A 21,881-nucleotide genomic window follows, 5' to 3' on the forward strand; every position below is an offset into this window, starting at 1 on the left:
CACTGGCTCTCCTCTATTGTTCCGTCTATTCCCTCTACCCGCTCCTGCCCCCTGTGGCTCGCCTTTCCTTCCTCTTAGATTTAGCTGTCCCCCAACCTCCCTCTCCCAGTCTATCTCTCCCTCTCATGCTTTGGCTACTCTCCCCTGTTTCTTGGCTACCTGGCTATTCTTCTGCTCGTTTGTTGGCCACAAACAGGTCTCAGAACAATTGGGTGAATGGCTCCCACGTTCTGTGGAAGCCGTCGTCTGACCCTCGGATGGCGAATTTGATTTTCTCCATTTGGAGAGATTCCGAGAGGTCGGACAGCCAGTCTGCAGCTTTGGGTTTTGCTGCTGACCGCCAGCCGAACAGGATTCTACGGCGGGCGATCAGCGAGGCAAGGGCGTCTGCCCTCCTCCCCAGGAATAGATCTGGCTGGTCTGAAACCCCGAAGACCGCCACCTTCGGGCATGGCTCAACCCTCACCCCCGCCACCTTGGACATTGCCTCGAAGAAGGCTGTCCAGTACTCCACAAGTCTGGGGCAGGACCAGAACATGTGGACATGGTTGGCTGGGCCTCCTTGGCACCGCTCACATCTGTCCTCCACCTCCGGGAAGAACCTACTCATACGGGTTCTTGTTAAGTGGGCTCTATGTACCACTTTTAGTTGTGTCAGGCTGAACCATGCGCACGTGAGGTGGAGTTGACCCTATGCAGTGCTTCGCTCCAGAGTCCCCACCCTATTTCGATCCCCAGGTCCTCCTCCCACTTCATTCTTGTTGCATCCAGTACGGTGTCGGCCCCTTCTACCAGTCGGCCACACATGTCACTACAGTTTCCTTTATCTAGTATGCTTGCGTCCAGTAACTCTTCCAGTAGTGTCTGTCGTGGTGGTTGTGGGTATGTCCCCGTCTCCGATTGTAGGAAGTATTTTAGTTCAGGTACCTTAGCTCGTTCCCCCTGGCTAGCTGGAATTTGTCTGTCAGTTCGCCCAGTGTTGCGATCCTGCCGTCCGTGTATAGGTCCCTGACTGTCAGTGTCCTTCTGTCCTGTCCCCACCTTTTGAAGGTGGCGTCAGTCAGCGCTGGCGTGAACCTATGGTTGTTGCAGATGGGAGCTTTACCCGACATTCAGGTCAGGCTACATTGTTGCCGTAGTTGGTTCCAGGACTGGACGGTGGCTATTACCACCGGGCCGCTGGAGTGTCTTTTGGGTGGGGATGGGAGCGCCACCATGGCGAGGGCCCGGAGGGAGGTCTCCATGCAGGAGGCCTCTTCCGCGCGCACCCACTCGGCTTCTGGCTCCTTGATCCATCCCCTTCTTCGCTCGTCCATCGCCGCCCAGTGGTAGAATTGTCGGTTTGGGAGGGCAAGCCCCCTCCCCTGGATTTTGTTTTTTGTTAGAGGACCTTCTTTGGGATCCTAGCATTCTTCCCCCCCCATACAAACGCCATGATTAGTTTGTCTAGTGCTTTGAAGAAGGCCTTGGGGATGTAGATCGGGATGGATCTGAATAGGAAGAGGTACCTGGGCAGCACGTTCATATTGATCGTCTGGACTCTCCCCGCGAGGGAGACAGGGAGTGCGTTCCATCTTTGCAGGTCTGTTTTTACTTCCTCTGTCAGAATGGTGAGGTTCCATTTGTGGATCCCTTTCCAGTCATGGGCTATTTGGATCCCCAGGTAGCGGAATTTGAGCCGGGCTTGTTTAAATGGCAGTCCCGTTCGGGCTGCCCCACCTACTTGTGGGTGTACCGGGAAGATCTCGCTTTTGCTCATGTTGAGTTTGTAGCCCGAGAAGGCGCCAAACTCTTTAAGGAGAGCGATGATTCCGTCCATGCTGCTCTGTGGATCCGAAATGTAGAAGAGCAGGTCATCTGCATAGAGTGAGACTCTATGCTCTCTGCCTCCCCTTCGGATCCCCTTCCAGCATTTTGCTGCTCTGAGTGCGATTGCTAGTGGTTCGATCGCTCGAGCGAACAGCAGCAGGGACAGTGGGCATCCTTGTCTGGTGCCCCTGTGCAGCTGGAAGTATCGGGAGTTGGTATTGTTGGTCCGTACGCTCGCCATGGGAGGGTTGTATAGCTTTATCCAGGAGGTGAACCCTGTTCCAAGCCCGAACCACTCCAGTACCTCTATGAGGTATTTCCATTTGACTCTGTCGAAGGCCTTTTCTGCATCTAGGGAGATGATCACCTCTGGTGTTCTCTCCCTGGAGGGGGTCATTATCACGTTCAGCAGGCGCCTAATGTTCGAGGTAAGCTGTCTACCTTTGACAAAGCCCGTCTGGTCCTCTGCGATCACCTCAGGTACACAGTCTTCCAACCTTTTGGCTAGGATTTTGGCCAGTATTTTGGCGTCTGCATTCAGCAATGAGATGGGTCTGTATGACCCACATTCCGTTGAGTCAAACCCATGCAGACACAGGGAGAACATGCAGACTCTGCACAGACAGAGACCCAGCGGGGAATCGAACGTGGGACCCTGGCGCTGTGAAGCCACAGTGCTAACCACTGTGCTACCATGCTGCCCGTGCATATTACAATTTATATAAATTACTTGGATGAAGGGGTCAAAGGTATGTTTTCAAAATTTGGTGATGGCACAAAGATCGGTAATTGTGAAGAGGATACAAGGAGGCGACAAAGAGATATCGATAGGTTAAGTGAGTGGACAAAGATCCAGTAAATGGAACATAATGTGGAAAAATGTGCAACGGTCCATTTTGACAGGAAGAATAAAAAAGAAACTTAGAATATCCAATACCCAATGAATAACCAATTCATTTTTCATTTTTTCCCCCAATTAATGGGCAATTTAGCGTTGCCAATCCACAAACCCAGACAAACACAAGGATAATGTGCAAACTCCACATGGACAGTGACGCAGAGCCAGGTCCGAACCTGGGACCTCAGCGCCGTGAGACAGCAGTGCTAACCACTGCACCACCGTGCTGCCCCATACAAAAGAAACTTAACTAAATGGCGAGAGATTGTAGAGTCCAGCAAGTAAATTGGAATGTGAGACCATATCGGGAGCAGTGCATACAGTATTGGTCTCCTTATTGAAGGAAAGGTGTAAATGCATTAGCAGTTCAGAGAAGGTTTACTAGAGTAATATCTGGAATGGGCCAGTTGTCTTATGAGGAAAAGTTAGGTTTGTATTCATTGGAGTTTAGAAGAGTAAGATGGGACTTGATTTAAGCCTCTTAATATCCTGAGAGATCTTTTCAGATGTGGACATGGAGAGGATGTTTCTTCTTGTGGGAGAGTTTATAACGAACACTCACTGTTTAAAAATAAAGGATCGCTCAATTAAATCAGAAATGAGGAGAATCTTTTTCTCAGAGCTCGAGTCTTTGGAACTCTCTTCCTCAAAAGGCAGTGGAAGTAGAATCTTTGAATGTTTTTAGAGAAGAGTTAGAAAGATTCTTGATTAACAAGGGGGTGAAAGGTTATTGGGAGGTTGCAGGAATGTGTTTGAGGTTACAATCAGATCAGCAATAATCTTATTGGATGGCAGAGCAGGTTCGAAGGACCAAGTGGCCTATTCCTGCTCCTAATTTGTATGTACATAATACAGCCAATTATTTTTAACCCAAAAAATCCACATCCCTCTACAAGGTATAATTTTCACTTATGTTAAATGGTGCATCGTTGAGCCTTGGTAAAACAAAAAATCCGAAATCCTTTCATTGATCAATCATTTCACAGCGAGGTTATATTATGTAGAGATTATTGTACGGAAATTATGTCTCCTATTTAAAACTTATTTGTGCTCAACCAAGCATGCATTTGGAGGCGGAAACATTGACCATTTTCCCCACTTTCATCAGCAAACACCAGCAACAAAGAACTTCCAAAGTCAGGTTTACATGCAGAACAAAAATCTCACTTCTCTACTGCTCAATGCACAACACGAGTAAAGCCCTGACAATGGTACAGCTTGAATTGTTCCTCTTCTTAGCTGCAATTTAGTGATGCGTTGTGGACAGTTTTATCCCTATTCATATTAAGTTCATATTCTGATAACCAGCAGAAAGTGGAATTTTAAAATTTTGCTGCTTGGAAGGACTCTTCCTAAGTTTAGTTAGAAACAATGATTTAAACTTGGTTACTATCCCATTTTCACATGCTGTGTGAGTGTAGCACCATGCTATGATTAATGCTCACCTCTCAGCAAGTCCACATCCTCTTTTATTGCATAAAAGGGAAATTGTTAATATCAAGGCTTCTATAAGCAATCATAGATTTTGAATATCTACAAGAACACACAATTTGAATTATATCAACTTGGGCAGCACGGTAGCACAAGTGGATAGCACTGTGGCTTCACAGCGCCAGGGTCCCAGGTTCGATTCCCCGCTGGGTCAATTGTCTGTGCGGAGTCTGCACGTTCTCCCCGTGTCTGCGTGGGTTTCCCCCGGGTGCTCCGGTTTCCTCCCACAGTCCAAAGACGTGCAGGTTAGGTGGATTGGCCATGATAAATTGCCCTTCGTGTCTAAAAAGGTTAGGAGGGGTTATTGGCTTACGGGGATAGGGTGGAAGTGAGGGCTTAAGTGGGTCGGTGCAGACTCGATGGGCCGAATGGCCTCCTTCTGCACTATATGTTCTATCTCACAGTAGAAGGTTCAGCAGCTGCTGGCTTTTTGTTCATATTTATTTTTCATTACGCTGGGCATTTTAGTTCTTACTGAAACAGTAGCTCAACACATTGGTGTGTAAATTAATGCATCCATACATAACTCTGGTGCACGTTTCTATTGGAAATGTTCTGATTTCTTTTTTTTTAGTTTCTATCAAGGCTGCCCTTACGTCTTTTATTAACAGCATACAAGATCAGCTTACAGCAGCAACCTGTCCTTGCCCTTGCATATATTTTTGGAAGAAAGGCGCCACACATGCTTGACTTCTTGTCATGATCGCACAGTTGAAACTGTGAACTCATTATGTGGGATAATGTGCGGTGAATGCTTATTCAAACAACACCAAGCTGCATTCAGAGGTGCTATTTCATACAAATTGTGTTTATAAATATCAGACATGCCACATCTAACTGTAGTAAAAACAGACTACAGGATGTTATCCGTTTTGATTCCATGCATTTGCAGAAACATACATAGAAAATAGAAGCCCTTCGAGCCTGCTCCACCATTCATTATGATCATGGCTGATCATCAAGTTCAATATCCTGATCCCGCCTTCTCCCCATACCCCTCGATACCTTTAGCCCCAAGGGCTACATCTAATTCCTTCTTCAAGTTACACAATGTTTTGGCCTCAACTACTTTTTGGGGTAGTGAGTTCCACAGATTCACCACTCTCTTGGTGAATAAATTTCTCCTCACCTCAGTCCTAAAAGGTTTACCCCTTATCCTCAAACTATGGCCCCTAGTGCTGACTCCCCCACCATCGGAAACATATTTTCTGAATCTACCCTTTCTCATCCTGTTAGAATTTTGTAAGTATCTGTGAGATCCCCTCTCTTCTAAACTCCAGTGAATATAATCCTAACTGACTTATTCCCACCATCCCAGGAATCAGCTTGGTAAACCTTCGCTGCATTCTCTCCATAGCAAGAACATCCTTCCTCAGATAAGGACACCAAACCTGCACACAATACTCCAATGGCCTCACCAATGCCCTATACAATTGCAGTAAAATATCTCTATTACTATATTCAAATCCTCTCACTATGAAGGCCAACATACCATTTGCCTTCTTTACTGCCTGCTGTACCTGCACGCTTAGTTTCAGCGACTGAATCACAAGGACATTAAGATCTCACTGAGTATCCACCTCTCTCAATTTACACCCATTCAAATCATAATCTGCTGTATTATTTTTGCTCCCGAAGTGGATAACCTCACATTTATCCACACTATATTGCATCTGCCATATCCATTCATTCAACCGTTCCAAATCCCGCTGAAGCATCTCTACATCCTCCTCACAGCTCACCCTCCCACACAACTTTGTATCATCTGTAAATCTGGAGATAATATGTTTAGTTCCCTCATCCAAATTATGAATATATAATGTGAATGGTTGGGGTCCTAGCAAAGATCCCTGCAGTACCCCACTAGTCACTGTCTGCTCATCGAAAAAACACCCATTTATTCCAATTTTTTGATTCCTGTCTGCGAACCAGGTTTCTATTCATCTCAAGACATTACCCGTAATCCCATGTGTTTTAACTTTACATAGTAATCTGCTATGTGAGACCTTGTTGAAAGCCTTCTGAAAGTCTAAAAAAACAACATCTACTAGTTCTCCCTGGTCAAGTCTAGTATCTACATCTTCAAAGAATTTGAGTAGATTTGCCGAGCATGATTTATTTCCCTTTCGTAAATCCATGCTGACTTTGTCTGAATTTACCACTGCTTTCCAAATGCTGTGCTATGAAATCTTTGATAATGGATGAAGACAGTTTAAACAATGCAAATAGTTGTGTGTGGACTTGTAGGTTAAATAATGATAAAATATGTAATCTATTCAATGAGCACCAACTTAATTATCATTTATCAATATACATTTATATTAAATACATTTATATTTTACTGCAGTTACTGATATTACTGTGTTTTTCAACATTATATTTTTATTTGTTGTATTTGGTTTTTAATCTTTACTATTTTCACTTGATTTCATTCACTCAGAACATTAAAAGTGTTCTAGTTACGGAAACATATTAATTGAAATTTTATTTCATGGACTTTTCCTGAACTAGCATTCCAAGATAAAAGGTTTTACAGGGTGATTAGTGAAAGCAAGTCAATAGTAGAAGTAGTTACTTGCAGCCAGATTACACTTTCAGCGCCCACACATCTAGCATGTATGAGCATGTTTTCAATAGGCGTAGGTTTTTGATTGCAATTCTTTACTTGCTCTTCTTTCTTGGTCTTTTAGAGTAAAATATGTTGATTAAGTTAAGGGATGAAGCTGAGACCTGTCCTCTCAACAGTATAAAGATAAAGGGTAGCTAGGATGGAGAATGCAATGCATCTTGTAATTATGGTTTCAATGTTATAAATTTACACACAATATCAGCTGCAAAACCATATTAACCATTTATCTTTCCTGTGAAATGTTCTTCCATCCAGTGCCAGCAACTGAATCACTGTTCCTTTTGCTCGAAGTTAAAAGTAAAGTTAATGATCACCGGCTCAACCAGGGTCACAGGACATGCATTAGTTGAAGGCTCTCAGCTTGTCTTTTAGTATCCCTGTGCAAAGTATCTGGTGTTTCTGTGGCCCTGGCAATCACCTTGTGAAACGTCATCATTACAGTAGCCTCCAACTGTAATGTTAGGATAAAATTAATGAACAAACAAAAAGAACAAAAGCTGTCATATCCTGTAGTATTAACTCATACCTAGTGATCCAACTTTTGATATAACAATAATACATCTTATGCTCAAATATCCCATGACAATCTTTATCAGCCGCAGCCAGGTAAACTTAGAAGTGAGGAATAAAGAGGAGTCACTTTGTGCATTAATTTTCAACTTTCTTTCCACTTTTGAAAACTTCAGAATCTCTTTCTAATTTATATAATCTTAGAACAAGACAGTGCAGAGGGAAGCCATTCGATCCATCACGTCTGTGCCAAGCCTCAAGTCTCACAAACATCTACGTGTCTCATACAAGCTCCTCTGATCCATCAAAACCTAAAATATGTTCTTACAATAATCAGATCTCCTCAGGGTCTGATTTGTATTCTTGCAAAAGTGTGAGAAAACCTTTGTGAAATGACTGCTAATCCCATCAAATTGTTTCCCTTTTCATCTTTGCTAATTGATAGGCATCTATCTAATGTGGTCACATTTCGTCCTTTCAGGTTAAAAATTGTTTAATGCCTTAATTTGGCAAAATGCCTTTGCCTGTAGCCATTTGTCTGCTAATGGCCAGCAAAATTTATACATTGCATACAATAAATATTATCCACTTTGTCATTCACAGGTAGCATGAACAGCAGAGACTTTGTGGCATTTATTTTCCTTTTTAAAATAAATTTAGAGTACCCAATTCTTCTTTTTTCCCCCCAAATTCAGGGGCAATTTTAGTGTGGCCAATCTACCTACCCTGCACATCTTTGGGTTTGTGGGGGTGAGACCCAAGCAGATATGGGGAGAATGTGCAAACTCCACACGGACAGTGACCCGGGTCCTTGGCGCCGTGAGGTAGCAGTGCTAACCACCGTGCCATCATACTGCCCAACTTTGTGGCATTCTTTGTGGAAAAAATAATTCTGGAAATATCTTTTCCCAGACAGCTGAAGCACATCTCTAAGGAGTGGCATTGAAAGCGGTTATTGAAATGTCCTGCCCTCTGAACTAAAAATAACAGCACTGGGATAACTGAAGGTGGTTGGGGAATAACGACAGCAATATCAAAAAGTGAAAATGCACAATTGCTCCTTTCTAAACATTTTTAAACTGAATAATCATAAAGCACAGCTGTGATGACAATCAGAAGTAAATGGGCAGTAAGGTCATAATAATACTGTTTGGGTTACAGAAGTTGATGGCTGACATTTCTGCACTGAAATCACAAATGGGTGAGAGCTTTTCAGCTGTTTCTAAGAAGCTATAAAAACAGAGGGAAAAAAATGAAGCTGAACCTGTTGCTAAGTGCTGATGGCAATACAAATCAGAAACTCAATTGTTCAAGATCAGGCTGCAGTCTTTTAAACATTCCAGCTGGCTAATACATCAACCTCATGAATACACAAGGCTCAGATTTGTAAAAAGCACCGAATTCATTAAAACTCCTCCAGAAGCCCACAAACATTCATTCTTCAAAGGACAAAACCCAATTTGTATCCAAACCGAAACAATCCGTAAATAAGTGGAAAAAAAATCTTTTATATTCCACAAATTCCACAGAGCAATTTAAATGTTTGCTTCTGTGCTACACTATTCTTACAACAAGCACAAACTGGTCCATTTCTACTTCAATTTGTTAGAAATTGAAACAGGTAATAAACAGATTTAATTACTTTGAATTTTACAAACCTCAAGATGTAGCACAAAAACCTAGATGCTGCATTAAGAAATTACCTCCTGAACTTTACTCGACCACCAACAAAAATGCACAAAAGGTCAAAATAACACCCACTTTTCTCATGCTAACGCAAACTCTTAAATTGAAATGCCTATATCAGGTTACCACTTCGTACAAACTTAAAGATCTAACATTCTTTCGATAAACAATTTTGTTTGCAGGGAACAAATAAATACTAATTTAGGGTTAGGTAGTCCTTTGGGGAAAAGTGTTGGAACTACTTACTCAGCACTCACAAAGTTAGGCCCCGTTTTGATAAGTCTGCAGTTTAGTTCCCAGCAGATCCTTCTCTGACACTATAATTTCTCTTGTCATGTGATGGAGTATGCACACTGCATGCATGAAAAGAACTTGCTTCTGCCCGTCTGCCTGGGATAGGCTGGCGTTTCATTGCTCAGGTCCAAAAGATTTGAAGACGACACAACATGACACACCCACAGCATATAAAACAGTTTTTTAAGGTAACAGAGTTGAACCTTTATCCTATGTTAAGACTGCAAGCAGAAGGCTTTAAACAAAGCTTTTGTAGGTTGAGTTGTTTCATGCTAGTAATCATGCATACGACATTAAGTCATTTTACAACTCCAATTTTATTTGTGACATGCAAATCTATCTCACAAATCTCATTTGTGTAACGACACAGCAATATTTATTTAGTCAATCATGTCGCCCACAGAAGCAGTATGCTCGTGTTCAACAAAGTTGCAAGGAAAGCAGATACTGATACATTTTTAAAAAACACATCCTGAATGAATGCTGCCTCACAGTGCCAGGGACCCAGTTCGATTCCGGCTTCGAGTGATTGTGGAGTTTGCACGTTCTCACGGTGTCTGCTTCATCCGCGTGCTCCAGTTTCCTAACACAGTCCAAAGATTTGTAGGTTAGGTGGATTGGTCATGATCAATGCGTGGGATTACAGGGATAGGACCGCGGAGTGGGCTTAGTTAGAGCGTTCTTACAGAGGATTGGTGCAGGCTCGATGGGCCGAATGGCCTCCTTCTGCACTTTAGGGATTCTATGGATTAAATGGCTGACAAAGGAAAGATCTATCGTGCAATCTGTTCATAATCATCCACAGTACTGACCTGAATTGGCTGCAAAAACAAAGGGGGTTTTCTCCCTATTCAGTCAGGAGTCAGACTGGGGACCGAGTATTGCAGCATAGTCAGAATTTTAAGCAACTATGTGGCACAAAAACAAGCCAAAAATCACATTTTCTTCTGCTTGGGATCCAAAGAACAAACTGAAAATTCAAACATTTCATTGAAAGAAAATGGCCTCCTTGAGATCAGGTCTCCCAGCCATAAATCACTCACTTGGACATACTGGATCTATTAATAGTCACTTTGAAAATTAAATGAAAATGAAAATCGCTTATTGCCACAAGTAGGCTTCAAATGAAGTTACTGTGAAAAGCCCCTAGTCGCCACATTCCGGCGCCTGTTCAGGGAGGCTGTTATGGGAATCGAACCGTGCTGCTGGCCTGCCTTGGTTTGCTTTCAAAACCAGCGATTTAGCCCTGTGCTAAACAGCCCCTTTAATGTCAAGCAGGGATCATATTTCAATTTTTAGCACTGCTGGACCTTGAGCCAGATAATACCGAGCATTAGCAATGGATAGGGCGAGTTAGCACTGCTGCCTCACGGCGCCGAGGACCCGGGTCTGATCCCAGCCCCAGGTCAAGAACAACAAAAACAAAGAAAGTACAGCACAGGAACAGGCCCTTCGTCCCACCAGGCCAGCGCCAACCATGCTGCCCGTCTAAAGTGAAATCTTCTGCACTTCCGGGGTCCGTATCCCTCTACTCCCATCCTACTCATGTATTTGTCAAGACGCCCCTTAAACGCCACTATTATCCCTGCTTCCACCACCTCCGCCGGCAGCGAGTTCCAGGCACCCACTACCCTCTAAAAACTTGCCTCGTACATCTCCTCTAAACCTTGCCCCTCGCACCTATGCCCTGTAGTAATTGACCCCTCTACCTTGGGAAAAAGTCTCTGACTATCCACTCTGTCTACGCCCCTCATAATTTCGTAGACCACTATCAGGTCGCCCCTCAACCTCCTTCGTTCCAGTGAGACCAAACCAAGTTTATTCAACCTCTCCTCATAGCTAATGCCCTCCATACCAGGCAACATCCTGGTAAATCACTCTCCATGTGGAGTTTGCACATTCTCCCCGTGTCTATGTGGTCTCACCCCCACAACCCAAAGATGTACTGGGGAGGTGGATTTAAAAAAAGCAATGGACAGGATGTCAGTTTCTATTTAGTATTATGACAGCTAAGAATGCACCCACCCACTAGGTATATCACAGCTGGAAAGGAGCCAAATGGGGTGCGCCTCTAATACATTAATTTCAAAAAAGTTAAAAGCACATTCTCCTCTCCGAGAAGAACAATGTGCTAAACACAGAAAGCATTCCATTCATACCTAAATGTTGCCTCCAAAGTATTAAAGATCCTGCATTTCACAGCATTGAAAAGGACAGAATGTAAAAACAAGTTCTGCTTAAATACGAAATGCCTTAAAGGGATCAATTTAGCCAAAGAAAAGGCTGACAGGCCAAATATATCATCAGAACTGTTCTAACCCTCACAAAGACCAAGGGGAATCGCTGATTGATTTCCTCATGGGATTTGTAGGTTAGGAGTTTCCCATGTTGAGCGAGTGGAGGCCCGCTTAACAATGGCTCATCAGCGGGGCATTAAATATCGATCCCCCAGAACCAGACCGGCAGCGCCCAATAGTCCAGGCTGGGCATTTGTTTTGTACACCACAGCTGTGACTTTATTTGTGTTGGAGAATAAACAGGCTTTACCTGGTGGCTTGCACTTTCTGGAATGAGAACATTAGCGGCGAGGATCAAGCACTGGATTCTGAGCAGCCTTTTTTAAACTTCAAAAGACAACTCCAATAAGAAAAACAAACAAACCTGGAAATGCCTTTCTTTGGAAGACTTGGGCCTTATGATCCAAACGTAGAGGCCCGTGTACCGAGCACACGCGTTTTTTCCCCCGCGGCAACAGCATTAAAGGGAGTGAGAGACAAAAGGGATTCCTCCTAACAGCATGTGTGGCCCCTGCATTTAGCATTATCAAACATTTAACCATCCAACGACTCCTGACACTAAAACGTTTGATGAGCTCGTGGAGCTGGTGAGAAACCATTATGACCCAAAGTTGTCCATAATCCTCCAATGTTACCATTTTAACACAGCTGGGAGGACTCCAGGGAAACCTGTTACAGAATTTCTTGCTAGATTGCGGAAATTGGCAGATTACCGGATACTACGCGATAGGCTAGTGTGTAGGATTAACGTAACAAGCCAGAAAACATTATTGGCGGAGCTGAACCTAGACCTCCAAAAGGCCATAGTAATAGCTTTGTCCCTGGAGAACATCGAGAAAGGGGCGCAAAGGGGCAGTGCAGTGGTGCAATGGTTAGCAATGCTGTGTCATGACACCAAGGGCCCAAGTTCGATCCCGGCCCTGGGTCATTGTCTGTGTTGAGTTTTCATATTCTCCCCGTGTCTGCGTGGGTCTCATCCCCACAACCCAAAAAGATGCGCAGGGTAGGTGGATTGGCCTCGCTAAATTGCCCCTTCATTGGAAATAAAAAAGAATTGGGCGCTCTAAATTAAAAAATAAAGAGAAAGGGGCACAAGAATTTAAAGGAATGATGGATAGTAGCATCCTCAGATTCGGGGAAGGTTCCTCGCCAGCATATCTGTGGCATGCGCCCATATGCCTCATCCACCATCAACCCAACATTCCAAAAGGGCATCTTAGCATTTGGATAACCACACAGAACCCACCGAAGGATCACAAGTGTCAGCCCCAGAGCTGCTGTAGGTTCTATCGAAGGGCAAAACCCAGGCAAGGCTGCGTGATTGATGCATTACCTGCCCCGTGCAAGCCGCAAGCCAAAGCCACCTCAGGCCTATGCCTTGCAAGTATACCAGCCCTCAAGAGGAGGAAATGATTTAGTTCAATTGCATCGTCACTACCAAGGTTGCCCTGAGAAGGATAAATAAGTCTGCTCATGAACGTTCATTCGGAGGTGGATGCAGGAGCTGCCGTCGCAGTCATTGGGGAACAGACATTGCAGTGCCACCGAACAGGTATTCTACTCTTCAACCCAAGGGGTACCAGGGCCAGACTAGCCACGTACATGGGAGACTCCTTAACATTATGGGGACCACCATTACCTGGTAGCTTATGGACAGTAGTAGGTACGACTCCCACTCATAGTCATGGAAGGATCAGGACCTAGTCTCTTGGGCAGGAATTGGCTCCAGATGGTCGATTGAACTGGCTGGAAATTTTCAAATTAAGGATCGGTGGATTGCACAAGGTTATTAATCAAGACCCAGAAGTATTCCAAGACGGCCTCAGTAAATTAAAAGGAGCGGGGGCCAAGATTTATGTGGATCCTAACGCCTTCCGACAATACTTCAGGGTTCGGCCAGTCCCATACTCTTTGCTTGCAAAGGTAGAAACGGAAATCGAGCGGTTGGAAAGCCTCGGGATAATACGGTCAGTACAGTTGGGGGAGCGGGCTACGCCAGTGGTCGCCGTTCTCAAACCCGAGAAGTCAGTCCACCTTTACGGAAATTACAAACCTACAGTCAACATTACTGGATTTGTACCCCATGCCACGTATAGAGGATTTGTATGCCAAGTTGGTAGGTGGCCAACCCTTCGCGAAACTGGATACGAGACATGCCTACTGCACATGCAGAAAGTATATCACCCATAACAGCCTCTTGCAAATATACACACCTGTTCTTCAAAGTCTCGTCGGCATGTGGCATATTTCAGGGTGTCATGGAAAATATTCTCCAAGGGTTGTGAGGGTGGCAGTATATCTTGGTGATGTATTAACCACAGGGGCCTCTGAACAAAAAGCATCGAACGAACTTGGTCTTACGGTGATTTGTTAACATAGGCATTCGTCTCAAGAGAGAGAAATGTGTATTCCAGGCAGGCAAAGTGATGTACCTAGGGTACCAGGTCGATAGGAAAGGCCTACAACCCGCGGAAGATAAAATTAAGGCCATCAAGGGGGCACCAACTTCTGTCCTCGAATACACGGGTCCATTATAACTCCAGAAAAGAACTAATACTGACATGTGATACCTCGCCATATGGAGTGGGTGCAGTCCTTTCACATCCAAGGGGCAATGGCCCCAAGAAGCCCATTCCAACACCCCAAAAATTACCACCATAGGGTCCAGTCCCACAATCTTTGCCAGCATCCTGAACATCCCCTCCCAGGACCACCCCAACTTCTCTCACACCCCAAGAACATATGTCCGTGGTTCGTCCGTCCTCGTCTATGCTTCTCACACTTGTCTGCTATCTCCGGGAAGAACGCACTCATCCTTGCCCAAGTCATGTGCACCATGTGTACTACCTTAAACTGTATCAATCTCATCCTCGCACATGAGGTCGAATTCACCTTGCACAGCGTCTCACTCCATACTCCCCAACCTCCCGAGTCATGTGCACCATGTGTACCACCTTAAACTGTATCAATCTAATCCTCGCCCACGAAGAGGTCGAATTCACCGTGCACAGCATCTTACTCCACACTCCCCAACCTATCTCCCCATCCCCAACTCCTCCTCCCATTTCTCCTTGGTCCTCACCATTTGCGCTCCTCCCTGCTCTCTCAGCCACCTGTATATGTCCCCAATCCTGCCCTCCCCTTCCATGTCTGGAAGCAGCAACCGTTCCAGTAGGGCATATTTCAGCAGCCTGGGAAACCCTCTCCATACCCTCTTGTGCAAAGTCCCTCACTTGCATATACCTGAATTTGCTTCCCTTCGGGAGCTCTACCCTCTCCCACAACTCTTCCAAACTTGCAAACCTCCACCAGGTGTAGTTCCATCACCCTCCCCATCCCCACCTCTTTTCACCTCCTATACATGCCATCCTTTTCTCTCGGATTGAAACCATGGTTCTCACACAGCGGTGTTAACACCAACATCCCCTCCATTCTGAAGTGTCTCCCCAGCTGATTCAACACCCTAATCGTGGACTGTACGACCGGGCTCTCAGTATACCTCCTTGTTGCCAGTGGTAATGCTGCCATCACCATGGCATTCAGACTGGACCCCCACAGGACTCCTCCTCCATCCTAACCCCTCTCCTTCCCACCACCACTTCACTTTCTCCACATTCGCCACCCAATAATATTGCAGCAGATTCGGTAATGCCAACCCCCTTTTCTGCCTCTGCAGCAGGGCCCTCTTTACCTAGGTACCTTTCCCGCCATATAAACTCCGAGATCGCTGCATCCAGCGTTCGGAAAAAGGCCTTTGGAATGAAGAAAGGGAGGGTCTGGAATACGAATAGGAACCTTGGCAGAACTTTCATTTGCACCATATAGGACCCTCCCCGCCAGTAATAGGTGTAGCATATTGCATCTCCTAAAGTCCTCCTTTATCTCCTCCACCCACTTTGTTAAGTTCCATTTATTCACCGTCAGAAAATCCCCCATCACCTGGACCCTAAACCTATCCCTGGCTACCCTAAATGGCAACACCCCTAAATTGGCTCCCAACCCACCTTGTTCACTGGAAACGCCTCACTTTATCACACATTCAAATTATAGCCCGAGAAGGCCCAAATCTCTCGAATAAGCCCATAATTCGCTCATACTCTTCAAAGGGGCTGAGATGAACAGCAACAGGTCGTCGGCGTACAGCGACACACGGTGTTCCCTGCTCCCCCTCCACTCCGCTGACCCCTTAAGGGTCATCACCAGCGCGAAAGCAGCAGTGACAGAGGACACCCCTGCCTTGTTCCTCTACGAAGTCTTACAACACCAGGTTAAAGTCCAACATGTTTGTTTCGATGTCACTAGCTTTCGGAGCGCTGCTCCTTCCTCAGGTCAGTTTCATTCACCTGAGGAAGGAGCAGTGCTCCGAAAGCTAATGACATCGAAACAAACCTGTTGGACTTTAACCTGGTGTTGTAAGACTTCGTACTGTGCTCACCCCAGTCCAACGCCGGCATCTCCACATCTTGTTCCTCTACGCAACTGGTAAGACTGCACCTGGAGTATTGTACACAGTTTTGGTCCCCTTATTTGAGGAAAGATGTAGTGGCATTGGAGGCAGTTCAGAGCAGGTTCAGTAGATTGATTCCAGAGATGAGGGGTTTGTAGTATGAGAAGTGATTGAACAATTTAGGCCTATACTCTCTGAGTTTAGAAGAATGAGGGGAGATCTAATTGAGGTATACAAGTTGCTAAAAGGGATGGATAAACTAGACGATGCCTCCTCTTGTGGGGCATTCTAAAGCGAAAAATCATAATCTTAGAATAAGAGGGAGCAAATTTAAAACAGATTTGAGGACAGCACGGAAATGCAGTGGTTAGCACTGCTGCCTCACGACGCCGAGGTCCCAGGTTCGATCCCGGCCCTGGGTCACTCTCCGTGTGGAGTTTGCACATTCTCCCTTTGTTTGCATGGGTCTCACCCCCACAACCCAAAGATGTGCAGGGTAGATGGATTGGCCATGCTAATTGACGTTTAATTGGAAAAAATGAATTAGGTACTCTAAATTTTTTATTTTTTTTTAAATTACAACAGATTTGGTGTACAACTACTTCTCCCAAAGGTTTGTGAATCTGTGGAATTCACTACCCCAGAATGCGGTGGATGCTGGGACAATGAGTAAATTTAAGGAGGAGTTAAGACAGATTTTTAAATCGGTATTGGGTTCAAGGGTTATGGAGGACGGACAGGACCGTGGAGTTATCATAGATGCCATTGAATTTACAGTGCAGAAAGAGGCCATTCGGCCCATCAGGTCTGCACCGGCCCATGGAAAGATCACCGTAGCTAAGTCATACCTCCACCCTACCCCGTAACCTACCCAACCTTTTTGGACACTAAGGGCAATTTTAACATGGTCAATCCCCCTAACCTGCACATCTTTGGACTGTGTGAGGAAACCGGAGCACCCGGAGGAAACTCGCGCAGACACGGGGAGAACGTGCAGACTCCGCACAGACAGTGACCCAAGTTGGTAATTGAACCTGGGACCCTGGAGCGGTGAAGCAACAGTGCTAACCACTGTGCTACCATGCCGCCCTACGGTCGGAGTCTGGGAATCCTGCGGAGAGTAACACACCTTCTGACTGTCCGCCATCCACAAGGACACAAGTCAGGAATGTGACGGGACACTCTCCACTCGCCTGGATGAGCGCGTCTCCCGATGACACTCGAGAAGCTCGACACTATCCAGGATAAGCCCCCCCCCCCCCCGCTCGATCGACAGGCTAACCCCCCCCCTCATCCTTCGTCATCCGCTCCCTCCACCCCCGCGCACCGCAGCCACTCGCTCCTCAGACAGCGCCTTCCAAACTCGCCACCTCTACCCCCTAGAGGGACAAGGGGAGTTGAAACCAGGATGGGATCAGCCACGATCACATTGAGGGTTAGGCTTAGGAAGCTAAATTGCCTACTCCTGCTCCTAGGTCATGTGTTCTAAGGAGGAGATATTCTGGCTGATTTCGCAATCCAGCTCTTGGTCTTACCATTGTAGGTGGCAGATGAGGAACATATCAGCCATGATAGAATGATGGAGCAGACCCGATTGGCCGAATGGTCTAATTCCGCTCCTATCATATGAACTCGAAGCTCCATGAACTCATTTCGTTTGTCTGTACACTCGCCACTGAGCCCATGTATTGGAGACGCACCCACACGACAAACGTCAGCCCAAATCCAAACCTTCCCAGGACTTCAAACAGGTACCACCACTCCACCTGGTCGAAAGCTTTCTCTGCGTCCATAGATACCACTACCCTTGACGGGGTCCTAATCACATTTAATCGCCTAATATTACTGGAAAGGTACCTATGCTCATGAAGCCCATTTGGTCCTCTGCAACCACCCCCGGAACACACCCTTCTATCCTCCCCGCCACTAAGTTAGCCAATACCTTCACATCTGTGATATGGGACTGTATGACCCACACTCTAGCGAATCCTTTCCTTTCTTAGGAATTAGCGTGATCGTCACCTGTGTCAGTGTCTCCGGAGCTCCCTCTTATCCAGTGCCTCGCTAAACTCCCCAATAAATGCGGTGCCAAATCCGTCACAAACCCCTTATAGAACGCCGCCGGGTAACCGTCCTGTCCTGGGGCCTTCCCCGACTTCACCCCTTTTATGCTCTCCACCACCTCTATCAACTCTATTGGCTCCTCAAGCGCCTGCCTCCTATCTCATGCAGCCGTGGAAATTCCAGCCCATCCAGAAACTGCCCATATCCCCTTCCTCACCCACCGGATCAGCCCTACAATTTCTCATAGTACTCCCTGATTTATCTTCCCTGGCTCCGTCACTACGTCGCCTTCCCTGTCCGTACTCTCAGGAATTCACTGGACGTAGCCTGCCTCCATAGCTGATGGCCTAGCATGCGGCTCGCCTTCTCCCAATATTCATACTGCACCCCCTTGCTCTCCGCAGCTGCCCAACAGCCTTCCCCGTTGTCAGTCTTTCGAACTGCACCTGTAACTTCTTTCTCTTCACCAATCCCTCCATAGTGGCCGCCCTCGAATATTCCCCGTTAACCTAGACTATCTCATTCAATAATCCTCCATACTCTTCCCTCTTCCTCCTATCTCCGTGCGCCTTGAACGAGATAATCTCCCCCCGAACCACCGCCTTCAATGCCTCCCGGAATGTGGTGGCCGATACCTCCCTACTTTGATTTAGCTTCACGAAGTCCTTAATCATCGACCGCACTTTGTCCCACTTCAGTGTGTATATATTCACTAGCACCACCGGCATCCCCAACAGCACCCCGTTCACCATCATGTATCTCCCCCTCGATCCCTCACTTTCTTTGCACTTAAAACCCCATTTTTGTTACTCAACAGGATGGACTTCGTAGAATATGAGTTCCTTTGTTGAGTGGGCCGAGATCCGGCCAATAGGGGCTCACCAGCGGGGTCTTAAATGTTGACCCCCAGCCGAGGACCGGTGGTTCCCAATAGTCCCAGGCTAGGACATATGTTTTGTAAGCTGCATGTTTTGTTAGTATTGGAGAACAAACCGGCTTTGCCTTTTAGCTTGCGCCTCCTGGAATTATTAGAGGAACATAGGATTTAGGAGCAGGAGCAGGCCTTTCAGCCTATTGAGCCTGCTCTGTTAATCAATAAGATCATGGCTGATCTGATTGTGTTTCAACTCCACTTCCCATCTGTCGCCCATGGCCTCCACCCCCCTGATCGGCGCGGTCCTCCGCCCCGCATCCCCCCACCCCATCCCCGGGTCCTCCACTCCCCCCTCAGCCCCCCCGCTCCATGTCGGTCACGGCCCCCCTCTCCCTGTCCGCTGCGGCCCCCTGTACCCTGTCCGGCGCGGCCCTCCCGCACCCGTCCGCCGTGGACCCCCGTACCCGTCCGCCGTGGCCACCCCGCACCCATCCGCTGTGTCTGCCCCCCCCCCCCGGGCTCCCTGACCGCCGCGGCCACCCCGCATCCTGTCCGCCGCGGCCACCTCGCACCCTGACCGCTGCGGCCACCCCCGGCTCCCTGACCGCCGCGTCGTCCCCCGGCTCCCCGTCTGCCACGGCCCCCTGGCTGCCGCAGCCCCCCATTCCCTGTCCGCCATGCCCCCGCGTCCTGTGGCCCCCTGCCTCCTTTCCACAGCGGCCCCCTGGCTCCCCATCCGCCGCGTCCTTGGCTCTCAGTCCGCCATGCCGTCCCGTAACCCCCCGCCTCCTGTCCACCGCAGCCTCCCGCTCCCTGTCCACCGCAGCCTCTCGGATCCCTGTCCGCCGCGGCCCTGGCTCCACGTCCACTGCGGCCCCACTGCTCCCTGTCCGCCACGGCCCCCCGCTCCCTGTCCGTCATTGGTCACTGCTAGAGCGTAAGGGGGGTGCGGGAGCAAGTTTATGGGAAGTGTACTCTGGTTTTTTTTGGAAGGGGGGGGGGGGGGGGAGAAGAGGAGAGAATAGGGGCGAAAGTCTTTGTAAAAAGTGTTTGTCTCTAGAATTTTAATTTAGTTTTTTTTTTAGAAAGTACCCAAATTCCTTTTTTCCAATTAAGTGGCAATTTAGTGTGGCCAATCCACCCCCCCCCCTGCACATCTTTTTGGGTTGTGGGAGTGAGACCCACGCAGACACGGGGAGAATGTTCAAACTCCACATGGACAGTGACCCGGGGGTGGGATCAAACCCAGGTCCTGAGCGCCGTGAGGCAGTAGTGCTAACCAATGTTTGTTCTGGGTCACGTCTTTTTTATTCTTTTCTATGAAATGTTAAAAATTTAATAAAAATCATTTAAAATAAACATGAAATGTGCTAAAGATTCAGATGCAGCCTTACATAACTAAATATTAATCATTTTTTGAAGCTAATATTCCCATGTTCCGATTGGGAATTGGGTCCTTGTTGTTGTGCTGAGTTCTCATGGATTCCTTTCATTGTGCAATCACCATTGTACCCGCTGAAAGTATAACATTTGGTGGTACGGATGGATGATGTGTTTTAACATGTTTATGGATCGGTGAGGTGGATGTGGTTAATATTGCACATTCCAGTAAGTCGCCAGAAGTCTGGGGAAAATGGAGATTGAGTGACAGTGCAGCTGTGTGTTGAGAACAAAACCGGTTTGTCTGGATAACATGTCCTCGAAGTCTAACTCAGGAAGCAAACAGATGAAGGCTAATCCTGCCAACAAACCATTTATTTATTAGACTAAAAGTTACATTCTGTGAGACTATAAAGCTGGCCGTATAAATTAACATCTGCATCTTAGCTACAATAAACATTTCTGAGTCCGAATCGGATGATAGGCAATGGTTTGGAGGGATTTAGTTAATCCATTATTCCCAGTTGATAATCACGTCTAGATTTACAGCTCTCTTTGAACAACTCTCAAACTGTAAATCTTCACTAAAGTATCACTGATGTGTAAAGAAAAATATATTAAGTTCCTTTTTAATAATTTTTCCTCCAGTACTATAACCATTCTCTGATACTATAAAGGTGGGCAAGTGGCACCAGGTGAAGTGTTCTTGCAGAGATCTGGGACAGACATGAAGGACCAAATGATTACAATGCAGAAAGTGGTCTATGACTCTATCATTCTAAAAAAAATACACAGAAATAAAATGGGTTGAAAATTTTTTGTTAATCATAAACTTAAAGACATGCTAATCTCACTAATTCTTTCATATGTACATCCATTTTTTGCTTTGATTACATTTATTCAATGAGAACCAAAAAAACAATGTGCTATTTCACTGAAGTATGGGTAGAAATGGACTCATTTGGAGTATAAGAGCTCTGCGGCGGGTTGGGAACCCGAAACTTCATTGAGTGGGCTTTCCAGTAACTTTGTAATTGCATTCGCTTCCCACTTCCGGGTTTCCTACCCAATTAGAATGCACAAGCGTGACACTTGAAGACTCGCTACTTAAGGGAACCTCGGTAGGAGTCCAAAAGGTTCAATCTGAAATGAAGCAGGCATGCCTTGAAGTGGCGGAGGAGGTCAGTAAGAGGAGTACCTCGCAATTGGATACAATGCTGAAAGAGATTTAGTGATCTATCAGGAAAGGTGAGTAGCATCCTACACCCTGCACTCTTGAATACCCAGCATTCTCTTGGACAGCACTCAGATCAAGATAACCTGCAGCTTCACCCCTCTCTCTTTCTCTCTCTCTCTCTCTCTCGACACTTCACATTCCCATTGCCAACAACCAACAATGACACTCACCGTCATCCCTCACAATAACCTCTGCAAATGTTGTTCTATCCTCTCAAAATATTCAATTTCTAAAACAAATGAACATATGAAATAGAGAGAGGAGT

At 46.3% G+C, this 21,881-nt stretch overlaps 1 protein-coding gene across 6 annotated transcripts in view; it reads right to left on the reverse strand.

Annotated features, from left to right (window-relative positions):
• The window catches only part of ston2 (stonin 2), a 178,004-nt gene that overhangs the window by 17,603 nt on the left and 138,520 nt on the right, over positions 1–21,881 (reverse strand). The window contains exon 1 of one of the 6 annotated variants that reach the window (XM_072493721.1): positions 9,270–9,420. The exons of 4 other annotated variants lie outside the window; for them this stretch is intronic. The gene's annotated coding sequence lies outside the window, so the exon portion shown is untranslated. Of the gene's footprint in view, positions 1–9,269; positions 9,421–21,881 lie in introns of those variants that run through there. One more of the 6 variants, XM_072493729.1, reaches the window with a different exon arrangement.

The sequence above is a fragment of the Scyliorhinus torazame genome, chromosome 2, assembly GCF_047496885.1.
Source record: "Scyliorhinus torazame isolate Kashiwa2021f chromosome 2, sScyTor2.1, whole genome shotgun sequence".
In the NCBI taxonomy this organism is placed as follows: domain Eukaryota; kingdom Metazoa; phylum Chordata; class Chondrichthyes; order Carcharhiniformes; family Scyliorhinidae; genus Scyliorhinus; species Scyliorhinus torazame.